This window comes from Caretta caretta, chromosome 2, assembly GCF_965140235.1.
Source record: "Caretta caretta isolate rCarCar2 chromosome 2, rCarCar1.hap1, whole genome shotgun sequence".
In the NCBI taxonomy this organism is placed as follows: Eukaryota; Metazoa; Chordata; order Testudines; family Cheloniidae; genus Caretta; species Caretta caretta.
This window is the reverse complement of record NC_134207.1, coordinates 144,388,478-144,401,064: the sequence shown is the minus strand read 5'-3', so window position 1 is coordinate 144,401,064 and position 12,587 is coordinate 144,388,478.

The following is a 12,587-nucleotide window of genomic DNA, read 5'->3' as shown; positions in this document are numbered from 1 at the left end:
TGGGGGGAATCAATCTAAGATATGCAACTTCAGCTACAAGAATAGCGTAGCTGAAGTTGACGTATCTTAGATTGACTTAGAATCACTTACTTCGTGTCCTCGGGCATGGGATTAACAGCCGCCGCTCCGCCATCGGCTCCGCTTCTGCCTCTCGCCCCAGGTGGAGTTCCAGAGTCGACAGCAGAGCGATCGGGGATCAATTTATCGCGTCTACACTAGACACGATAAATCGATCCCCGATAGATTGATCACTACCCGCCGATCCGGAGGGTAGTGTAGACGTAACCTAAGAAGAACTGATCTCATGATATTTTCATTCCAGAGAATAGTAATCTCATGAAATAAGATGATCTTGTATGATGTCCACCATTTGGGGCTAAAATCTCAAAAGAAAAGCTCATGAAACTTAAAAGGTATTAAATTGTAATACAAAACCAAGCTCTGGTTCAGTCTGAGGCAAGACACCTAAACCCTGAATGATGACTTAAACTTGATCTTCATATTAACTCTATGGCCCAAAGCCACAAAAGACTTAGGCATTGCAATGCTGTACACTGTTGCACTTATTTCAGAGTAACAGCCGTGTTAGTCTGTATTTGCAAAAAGAAAAGGAGTACTTGTGGCACCTTAGAGACTAACCAATTTATTTGAGCATGAGCTTTCGTGAGCTACAGCTCACTTCATCGGATGCATACCGTGGAAACTGCAGCAGACTTTATATATACACAGAGAATATGAAACAATACCTCCTCCCACCCCACTGTCCTGCTGGTAATAGCTTATCTAAAGTGATCATCAGGTGGGCCATTTCCAGCACAAATCCAGGTTTTCTCACAAAAAGAAAAGGAGTACTGGAAATGGCCCACCTGATGATCACTTTAGATAAGCTATTACCAGCAGGACAGTGGGGTGGGAGGAGGTATTGTTTCATATTCTCTGTGTATATATAAAGTCTGCTGCAGTTTCCACGGTATGCATCCGATGAAGTGAGCTGTAGCTCACGAAAGCTCATGCTCAAATAAATTGGTTAGTCTCTAAGGTGCCACAAGTACTGTTGCACTTAATCACCCACTGGAATCCACAAACCCTCAGTTAGGCTCCTAGGCTCCCTAAACAATGAAATGAGAGTGATAGGCACCTGAGAATGGGATCCACAAAAGCCACCTAAGCTAGCCAATAGCAGATGCCAAAGAGAGGCATGGGACACATGCCTCACCCCATTCAGGGAGCTAGGCACCTATGTCCAGGCTGAATGAGGTGTCTCTGCTTGGGACAGAACAGCTGGGAGCCCTCTCCTGGTGTCAGGTGCCTAAAGCTGTTGCTTATGAGAACAGCAGTGGCACATGTCTAACTCCACACAAAACAGCTCGGGGTAGGAGGAGAATTAAACCTCTCTCATCACCTTTAACCCAGTGGTTAGGGAATTCACCCAGGATGTGGAGGACCCCAGTTGAACTCTGCTTAATGAGGAGCAGGGATCTGACTTTGTGTTTTCCCACCTCTCAGGTGAGTATCCGCACTGCATAGGATGTGAGAAGGCTCATTCAGTCCATTCTGCTGAAGCCATTCCATTGTGTATAAATAATTTAATATGTATTGGGTCAGAAAAAGTGAAAATAATTTTATAGTGGAAGGGTGAAAGTGAACCAGGGGCCTCCCACATTCTGGATGAACTCCCTACCCCTGGGCTAAAGGTTACAAGAGAGATGGCTGCCCCTTCCCCCACTGTTTTATGTGGAGTTAGGCATGCTCTGAAAATGCTGACAGGATTGGGGCCCGCAGGCAAAATAGGTAGGACAACCCCTAGTTTCACCTGGTGTGAGGATGCAGCTAGAGATTAAGCATTAGATAGGCACTGGCTATCAGGACTGATGCAGCAGTGCACATGCCCAGAGGAAGAAACTTAGGCACCTGAGGAATATTAATAACATAAATGTAGGCAACAAGGGATTTAAACTTTTTCCAGGATTAGGCAGCAGCTCGACTGATCTTAGTGGGTGGCACCTAAATTTTGGATTTAGGCACCTAAAGTGGGAGTTAGACACCTAAGTCTTTTTGTGGATCTAGGCCAGTATCACTTCATATTTAAATGTCATAATAGAAAGAGACATACACTTCAGGGTATATTTTTGGGCTTGTGTACATACACTTGTTCATCTAAATTTTGTAATTCTTAATGGTAATTTTGAGCATGGCTGCAAATTTTCCCTTGACTTTACTGAGTTTACATGTAGGATTTAATTTTTTATAATCATAATTTTAAAGAATCACTTTTATTTTTATGAGAACTGATCTATTAATATAAATTACACCACATGTCAACGTTTGCCTAGTCCTGTATCCACCTAGAACATTATTAGCTGTCAAAACAGATGTAAAACTTTCAGCATTACATACAAAGAGCAATTCATCATTCTAAATGAGAGAAACCACCTGACTACTATTCCTCGGACACAAACTTAGCATATACACCAAGCATATCTACAAAGTAGAAAGTGAACCTCTCATGAAACTGATAATGACATTATTATTGCTTCAAATGGCATATACTGCAACTGGAGAGGATAAATTCTGAACTGCAAGTTTGGTTGAGAATTTTGCTCTGAGGGGATGGGTAGTTCCCAAGATGGTGCAAAGCCAAAATAGTGCATGCCTCTATTATCCCTCTGCAGTCCTGGCAAAAGGGACATGCTGGGGGTGTTCCCAGGGGCATTAGAATACAATGCAGCTCAGCAATTCCCATGTCCCAGATGGTCCTTTGGGACCATAGCCAGCCATACAGGGTTGCTCTGAACTACATCCAGGCAATTGGAACACTTCTGAAGCACCCTGGAAGAGCTAAAAATAGACACTTTTCTCATTTTCTAATGGAAACCAGTATTATCAAAGGCACTCTATTTTTCCCTGCTTTACTTTAAAGCTTCTGCCTAGAACCTCTCTCCTTAGCCTTGGTCTACACTATGAGTTTAGGTTGAATTTAGCAGCGTTAGAGTGATTTAACCCTGCACCCGTCCACACGACCAAGCCATTTTTGTCAACTTAATGGGCCCTTAAAATCTATTTCTGTACTCCTCCCTGACGAGGGGATTAGCGCTGAAATCAACATTGCTGGGTCGAGTTTGGGTTAGTGTGGATGCAATTCGATGGTATTGGCCTCTGGGAGCTATCCCACAGTGCTTCATTGTGACCACTCTGGACAGCACTCTGAATTCAGATGTACTGGCCAGGTAGACAGGAAAAGCCCCGCAAACTTTTGAATTTCATTTCCTGTTTGGCCAGTGTGGCTAGCTGATCAGCACAAGTGACTGTGCAGATCTCATCAGCAGAGGTGGCCATGGAGTTCCAGAATCGCAAAAGAGCTCCAGCATGGACTGAACAGGAGGTACTGGATCTGATCGCTGTATGGGGAGACGAATCCATGCTATCAGAACTCCGTTCCAAAAGACAAAATGCCAAAATATTTGAAAAAAATCTCCAAGGGCATGAAGGACAGAGGCTATCACAGGGACCTGCAGCAGTGCCACATGAAAATTAAGAAGCTTAGGCAAGCCTACCAAAAAACCCAAGAGGCAAATGCCTGCTCAGGGTCAGAGCCCCAGACATGCTGCTTCTATGATGAGCTGCATGAAATTCTACGGGGTGCCCCTACCACTGCCCCACCCCTGTATGTGGACTCCTGCAACAGGGGAGTCTCATGCAACAGGGATGAGGATTTGGGGGATGAGGAACATGATGAGGAGGGGGACGTTGAAGATAGCACACACCAGGCAAGCCAAGAAACCATTCTCCCCAACAGCCAGGAACTGTTTATCACCGTGGATCCAATACCCTCCCAACCCGGGCTCCCAGACCTTGAAGGCGGAGAAGGCACCTCTGGTGAGTGTACCTTTGTAAATATAATACACGGTATAAAAGCAAGCTTGTTTAATTATTACTTTGCCCTGAAGACTTGGGATGCATTTGCGGCCAGTACAGCTACTGGAAAAGTCTGTTAATGTGTCTGGAGATGGGGCAGAAATCCTCCAGGGACATCTCAATGAAGCTGTCCTGGAGGTATTCCCAAAGCCTTTGCAAAAGATTTCTGGGGAGGGCAGCCTTATTGCGTCCTCCATGGTAGGACACTTTACCACGGCAGGCCAGTAGCACATAGTCTGGAATCATTACATAAGAAAGCCTGGCAACGTGTGGTCCTGGTATTTGCTGGCATTCAAGCAACATCCATTCTTTATTTCTCTGTGTTATCCTCAGAAGAGTGATATCATTCATGGTGACCTGGTTGAAATAGGGGAATTTTATTCAGGGGACATTCAGAGGTGGCCATTCCTGCTGGGCTGTTTGCCTGTGGCTGAAAAGAAATCATCCCCGCTGCTAGCCATGCGGTGGGGGGAGGGGTGAAGCAATCAACCCAGAGAATTGGTTGTGGGGGGGTTAGTTGGGTTTGTGCTGCACATTAACCCAAAAACATCAGCCCCACCTTTTAAATGGCCAATGTGTCTTTTTTTATTTTAATCTCCCTTTTTTTCCTCCCGCAGCAGCAAATGTTTCAACGCTGCCACTAGCATCTCCATCCCAGAGGCTAGCGCAGATAAGAAGGCGAAAAAAATGCACTAGGGATGAAATGTTCCCTGAGCTAATGCAGTCCTCCTGCACTGAAAGAGCCCAGCAGAATGCGTGGAGGCAGACAATGGCACAGTCCAGGAAAGCACAAAATGAACACGAGGACAGGAGGGATGCGCGAGAGGATAGATGGCTGGAGCAACAGGAAAGGTGGAGGCAGCATGATGAAAGGAGGCAGGATGCAATGCTGAGGCTACTGGAGGATCAAACTGATATCCTCCGGTGTATGGTTGAGGTGCAGGAAAGGCAGAGACCACCACTGCAGCCCCTGTGTAATCAACCGCCCTCCTCCCCAAGTTCCATAGCCTCCTCACCCAGACGCCAAGAACGTGGGGGGTGGGGGGCTCTGGGCACCCAACCATTCCACCCCAGAGGACTGCTCAAGTAACAGAAGGCCGGCATTCAATAAGTTTTGAAGTGCCATGTGACCTTGTCCTTCCCTCCTCCCCTCCTCCCCCACCCCACCCAGTGCTTCCCTCCTCCCCCAGCCCTCCCAGGCTACCTTGGCAGTTATCCCCCTATTTGTGTGACGAATTAGTAAAGAATGCATGAATTTGAAACAACGACTTTATTGCCTCTGCAAGCGGTGATCGAGGCGGGAGGGGAGGGTGGTTGACTTACAGAGGAGTAGAGTGAACCAAGGGGGAGGGTTTTCATCAAGGAGAAACAAACAGAACTGTCACACCGTAGCCTGGCCAGTCATGAAACTGGTTTTCAAAGCCTCTCTGATGCGCAGCGCACTCAACTGTGGTCTTCTAACCACCCTGGTGTCTGGCTCTACATAACCAGCGGCCAGACGATTTGCCTCAACTTCCCACCCCGCCATAAATGTCTCCCCCTTACTCTCACAGATATCGTGGAGCACACAGCAAGCAGCAATAACAATGGGAATATTGGTTTCGCTGAGGTCTGACCAAGACAGTAAACTGTGCCAGCGTGCTTTTAAACATCCAAACGCACATTCTACCACCATTCTGCACTTTCTCAGCCTGTAGTTGAACAGCTCCTGACTACTGCCCAGGCTGCCTGTGTACGGCTTCATGAGCCAGGGCATTAAGGGGTAGGCTGGGTCCCCAAGGATAACTATAGGCATTTCAACATCACCAACAGTTATTTTCTGGTCTGGGAAGTAAGTCCCCTGCTGCAGCTGTTCATACAACCAGAGTTCCTGAAGATGCGAGTGTCATGTACCTTTCCCGGCCATCCCACGTTGATGTTGGTGAAACATCCCTTGTGATCCTAGTGCTTACAGCACCACTGAAAAGTACCCATTTCGGTTTATGTAGTGGCTGCCTTGGTGGTCTGGTCCCAAGATAGGGATATGGGTTCCATCTATCGGCCCACCAGAGTTAGGGAATCCCATTGCACCAAAGCCATCCACTATGACCTGCATATTTCCCAGAGTCACTACCCTTGATAGCAGCAGCTCAGTGATTGCGTTGGCTACTTGGATCACAGCAGTCCCCACAGTAGATTTGCCCACTCCAAATTGATTCCCGACTGACTGGTTGCTGTCTGGCGGTGCAAGCTTCCAGAGGGCTATCGCCACTGACTTGTGAACTGTGAGGGCTGCTCTCATCTTGGTATTCTTGCGCTTTCAAGTCACAAAGTTCCATGAAAGTGCCCTTATGCATGTGAAAGTTTTGCAGCCACTGGGAATCATCCCAGACCTGCAACACTGTGAGGTCCCAGCAGTCTGTGCTTGTTTCCCAGGCCCAGAATCAGCGTTCCACAGCATGAGCCTGCCCCATTGCCACCAGTGTGGCCAAATTGCCGGGGTCCGTGCTTTGAGAGAAGTCTGTGTCCATGTCCTCATCACTATCATCACTGCGCTGCCATTGCTTCCTCGCCTGCTTTTGCAGGTTCTGGTTCTGCATATACTGCATGATAATGCGTGAGGTGTTTACAATGCCAGTAACTGCCGCGGTGATTGGAATAGGCTCCATGCTTGCTGGGGTATGGCGTCTGCAGGAGAGCAGGAGAGCAGAGTGGCAGTGGAAGAGGTCATTCAATGATGATGGTTTGAAGACCTATTGCACTGTCTGCTGCCAGGACACAACTGCTGAGTGGGCTGCACACTTGCTGTGTGATGGTGAGACAAGAGCAGCCGATCAGAGTTGCAGTGGAAGTGGCCCTTTGAGACCACCAAGAGAGCAGGAGAGCATAGTGGCAGCAGAAGCGGTGGATGATGACCTGCAAGGTGGATTCATGAGAGCAGGAGAGCAGAGTTGCAGCGGAAGCGGGAGCTCATGAGAGACAACATGGAGAAATTCGCTATTGAGACAAGAGCAGGAGAGCAGAGTGGCAGCGGAAGCGGTGGTTTGATGATGATGGTTGGCAGTCCTAGTGCACTGTCTGCTGAAAGCAGTATGGCGTCTGCACGGAAAAAAGGTGCAAAATGATTGTGTACCGTTGCTTTCATGGAGGGAGGGGCGACTGATGACATGTACCCAAAACCACTCGTGACAATGTTTTTGCCCCAGCAGGCATTGGGATCTCAACCCAGAATTCCAATGGGCGGCGGAGACTGCGGGAACTGTGGGATAGCTACCCACAGTGCAACGCTCTGAAAGTCGACGCTAGCCTCAGTACAGTGTATGCACTCCTCCAACTTAATGCGCTTAGTGTGGACACACACAATAGACTGTATAAAATTGCTTCCTAAAAATCAATTTCTATAAATTCAACCTAATTTCGTAGTGAAGACTTACCCTTAGAGAAGTGATACAAATCTTCATATTAGACATTTCCTGTACTTGGAAGCTGCCTAAGGGAGAAAGCTAAACAACTAAAAACATTCATTTTACTTCTGTTTTCCCCATCCCCGTTACTGGTTATGTCTCATGAGAGAGGAAGAGTAGAGTAGAGAAAATAACCTTATAAAAGTCATGTCCTGTATTTCAATAATTATAAATTAATCAAAATGTCTGACTATCATAGCAACAAAGCCATAAATTTATAAAACATCAGTAACAGGAGGAAATAATTTATGTACCAGCATACAGAACATGCATATGTTGTGAATAGGACAGTGGTAATTTTTACGCTTGGTAGAGCCATTAATGTTTGTGCCAAAAAGCTGCACATTTGGCGTGGTTTCTACACATCTACAATATCTTCTACCAACAAGCCCCTTCTAGACTGGTAACTTGCTGGCAAAATACCCACGTTAATAACAAGTTAAGGTTGCTTGGTGGTATGTCATCCTCTTGCAGAACATTAAGTTGAGCAATATTCAAATTCTGAAAACAAGGAAATGCAGTTAAGGTTGCCCGTTCAATCTTAATCCTGCCATCTTTCAGCATTGCCCCAATATGCCCCATTAACAGATATATCTCTACTCTGTCGACCCCACAGTTCTTGAAATATACAAGTTTCCATCTCCTTTAACAACCCATTAATTTTCACCCACAGGATTCCATCTTACTTTATTAGCAATGAGAACATTATATTGTCTTATTTGAACCCTGTGTATTGCTGCAGTGACCACTACTTGTGATTGCTAAAAAGAACAGATTAGACCAGTGGTGGGCAACGGCCCATCAAGGTAATCCACTGGTGGGCCACAAGACAGTTTGTTTACATTTGCACGGTCGCCCACAGCTCCCAGTGGCCGCAGTTTGCCACTCCCGGCCAATGGGTGCTTCAGGAAGTGGTGGCCAGCATGTCCCTGTGGCCCATGTCACTTCCCGCAGCTCTCATTGGCCAGGAACAGTGAACCGCAGCCACTGGGAGCTGAGGGCGGCCATGCAAAAGTAAACAAACTGTCTTGTGGTCCACCAGCGGATTACCCTGATGGGCCACGTGCAGCCAGCAGGCCGCAGGTTGCCCACCACTGGATTAGATCAACATTCCATGCCAAAACCATGTAATTCAAACTCATACTTTTGCCCCATCTGCACTCATCCCTCAAAGACAGAATAAAGGAGACAGTGAGAAATAGCAACAGCATCTAATGGATACCTAAAGCTAGCACAAAATTTAATAAACACTCAGATGCTGCACCATGGTCTGAGTACTCAACAATTTATGGTACATATTATAATAAGTCTCACCTCCATATCTATTTAACTCTTGAAGTCCACACACAGAAAGTATTTTTGAAAAAGACAGACACTATCGTAGTAATGTGGCTTGGTAGACCTGGCAAAAGTCACTTTCTCAAATTTAGCTTCTTCTAGAAATGTGTTACACCAATGTCTCTGGTATTGTGTGCTGATGTTGTAAGAAGAGTATCAACCTCTTAGCAGTGATCATTGTTCCCATTTCTATTAAATCAAGGTTGCTAGATAGCTAAGTCCCACAATAGCTCATTCTACCTGAGCTCCAGATTCACATACAATGCCACCTTTTGACCCTTGATTGTGCTGCATTCCAGAGCTCTGGACATGCTCACATCAGGCTTTGAGTGTCATTCCAAACACAATGAACTATTATTGAGTGAATTGCTCAGCTATTAACTCTCTTAAAATGTTCATAAATTTGAAAAGTTGAAGTTGTGTTATAGATTTGTAATTCTCCAGAGACATGTGTGGGTAGGTGCTCTCCTCCAAGAAATTTTAGGAGAATATAATAATGAAACACATTCAAATTAGTATTCCTGAGCCTAAAGAGAATTTGTTAGACTTACTGGATTTAATGTGGAAAGAGGTCTGATGCAGAAAAAGAGTTACAAAGGTGATTTAATAATTGTAGATCTTAGTTTGCAAAAACCACATCATGGCAATGATATTGTTAGGGTGGAGGATAGTTGAGCAGACTGCTACTTACAAGGTTTAAGAGTGAAGCGAGAGTAATTGTTGAATTAATTTGTTTACTGAGACAGGAAAAAGGATTCTAGTTCAGAAATTAGCTAAGGCCATGAGCAAATAGCGAAAATTAAGGTTTTATACATCTGCTTTTGATCATGACTCTGCCCTTGAGAACAGGGCTATCTTTCAACTTCACATGTGTCTTGCTGATGTAAACATCAAAGACATTAAGGATTCTTTTTAAACAGAAACTAAAACAAAATATGTCCTTAGGGTAACTCCTTGCTAACCAGGATTGGTGTTAAAAACTGTTTTGAACTTTCTTAAAATCAATCTTCCGGTTTTATCTATAGCTGTAAGCAGTATATTGTTAACTGGGTTTGAAGTTTCACATAAGCTGACTAGATTGCTGATTGCTTAGCCTCAGGTTTTCAGGGACAAAAATCCATGCTGATAGAAACTAACAAATTACAGCAAACCCTATATTTTTTTTAGTTTCTATAAGTTAACAAAAATAGATTTAGGGTTTCTCAATGTCCTTTCAGAGAAAAGTACTTACGCTATAAATTAAGAACATAAGAAGGACCATACTGGGTCAGACCAAAGGTCCATCCAGCCCAGTATCCTGTCTTCCAACAGTGGCCAATGCCCAGTGCCCCAGAGCGAGTGAACCTAACAGGTAATGATCAAGTGATCTCTCTCCTGCCATCCAGCTCCACCCTCTGACAAACAGAGGCTAGGGACACCATTTTTTACCCATCCTGACTAATAGCCATTAATGGACTTGACCTTCATGAATTTATCCAATTCTCTTTTAAATCCTGTTATAGTCCTAGCCTTCACAACCTCCTCAGGCAAGGAGTTCCACAGGTTGACTGTGCATTGTGTGAAGAAGAACTTCCTTTTATTTGTTTTAAACCTGCTGCCCATTAATTTCATTTGGTGGCCCCTAGTTCTTATATTATGGGAACAAGTAAATAACTTTTCCTGATTCACTTTCTCCACACCACTCATGATTTTATATACGTCTATCACATCCCCCCCTTAGTCTCCTCTTTTATAAGCTGAAAAGTCCTAACCTCTTTAGTCTCTCCTCAGATGGGACCCGTTTCAAACCCCTCATCATTTTAGTCGCCCTTTTCTGAACCTTTTCTTATGCCAGTATATCTTTTTTGAGATGAGGGGACCACATCTGTACGCAGTATTCAAATTCCAAGGAAACTTTGCATGCTGTGAAAGCAGCCAAATTTCTACTAAATTTCCCCTTTCACAATCATAGAAGTTAGAGATAGAAAAGTCCTGTTAGATTCTCCAGTTCACCTGTCTATCTACCAGTACAGTATTCTGTAACAGCTGTACGTTTTCTAGTGTTCTATCCAGTGCAGTTTTAAAAGTCCCAAGTCTTGAGGCTTCCACCGTTTTGCTAAGGAGACTATTCCATCGCCAACATAACTCAGAGTCAGGAATTTCTTCCTAATACTCAGCCTAAATTTTCCCTTTTTAATTTACACATATTTTTCCCTGGTTACAGCCTATATACCATCCTCCCTAATTTCTTTTCTGCTCTTACTGTTTATATCTTTCAGTATCTGTAGTCCCCATCAGCTTTAACTTAGTCCAGAAATACCTCACTTACTCTTTTAATCTTTCTTCATGTGTTAATCAAGCATTTGAGCTTGCTGATAATTTTTATTGACTTCCTCTTTCTCATTTGCTAATATCTTTCTGTAACATAGTATCCAAAATAAACATAGTGTTCCAGGTGCAGTCGCAAGAGAAAAGTCTTAGTCTAGATAGGGGCCATTACTATCCTGTTCATGACCTGATATCTTGGGTCTGCATTGGCCTTGTGGGCAGTAACACCTGCAAGCTCATCTGTAGAGCTGATTGAAACCCAGAATTTCTGTTCTGTAAGAAATTCTGACATTTTCTAAAAAATTGCTTTCAAATTGGAAAATTTCCAAATTTAATTCAAAACAAAATTTTCAAAATGTTATGTTTCAGTTTTGAAGATTTTAATATTATGTTAATTGTATTATATATTTTTATTTTATTTCTATTTTATATTTCAATTTTTTTAAACTAAATTTTTTTAACATTGACACTTCCCATGAAACAATTTCATTTAAATGAAAAAGCATTTTCAGACAAAAAACATTGATCCAAAAATTTTCCATCTGCTCTACTCATCTCTGAATTGTTGTCGCCTGCCACCTCAGGGTCTCATTCAATATCACTGTTTCCCAGCTTCTTCCTCCCACTCATTCCTCCATCTCAGTAAACATGCTATAAGTAACACACACACACTTGGTGAGGGGATTACATTTTTCAAAGCTGCATCTCATAGAGTCATACAGTTTAAGGCCAGAAGGGCCACCACATCATCTAACCTGACCTCCTCTACATCACAGGCCACCAACACGACCCAGCACCTGCACACCCAACACAACAACTGAAATTAGACCAAAATAAATTTAAATGTTGCTGAATTTTTGGGATTATCCATTGGGAAAATGCAGTAGGGAGATGAATCTGTGTCTCCTACATCCCAGGTATATGGACTATTGACTGTTTTGTGATGGATCTCTTGTTCTCATTCTGGTTTTTCACAAAAAATTTCACAAGATCTCAATTTCATCCTGATGTAGAATGAAAAATTTTCATGAAATAGAATTCTTGTTCTCTTATCAGCCTGTATGAGTATATGTGATGTCCTGCTCCCCCTCTGGTAAACAGCTGACGCATACATCCACATATAATTGGTGACTCTATCTTGTACCATTGCTGCCAATTTCCACTATTCACTCTTTGTCCCTTTTAGACTTAGCGTTCAAAGATTTTAGCCTTTTTTTCCCCCCATGAACTGGAAAACCCAGAGATATTCTCTAGTTCGTGGTAATTATTATGTAGAGTCATTTCAAGAAGCAGCAGTCAGGTGCCTAAACAACATAGTAGGCCATAGCAAGCATAGTGTTAGAGTTAATGAAAACAATTTATCCTATTTATTGTACCAAGAACAAATATAAACTAACATGGAATTGGAAGCATTAACGAAATAGTTTCATACACAGATACCCCTCATCTTACCCTGTCTGTGTCAGTCAATCGTGATCTTCTTAATTCTTTATAAATATGAATATGTTACTTCTGGCAGAATTCTGTGCCAAAAATAAAAATTCTACTCACAATATTTTAAAATTCTGCATATTTTATTTGTCA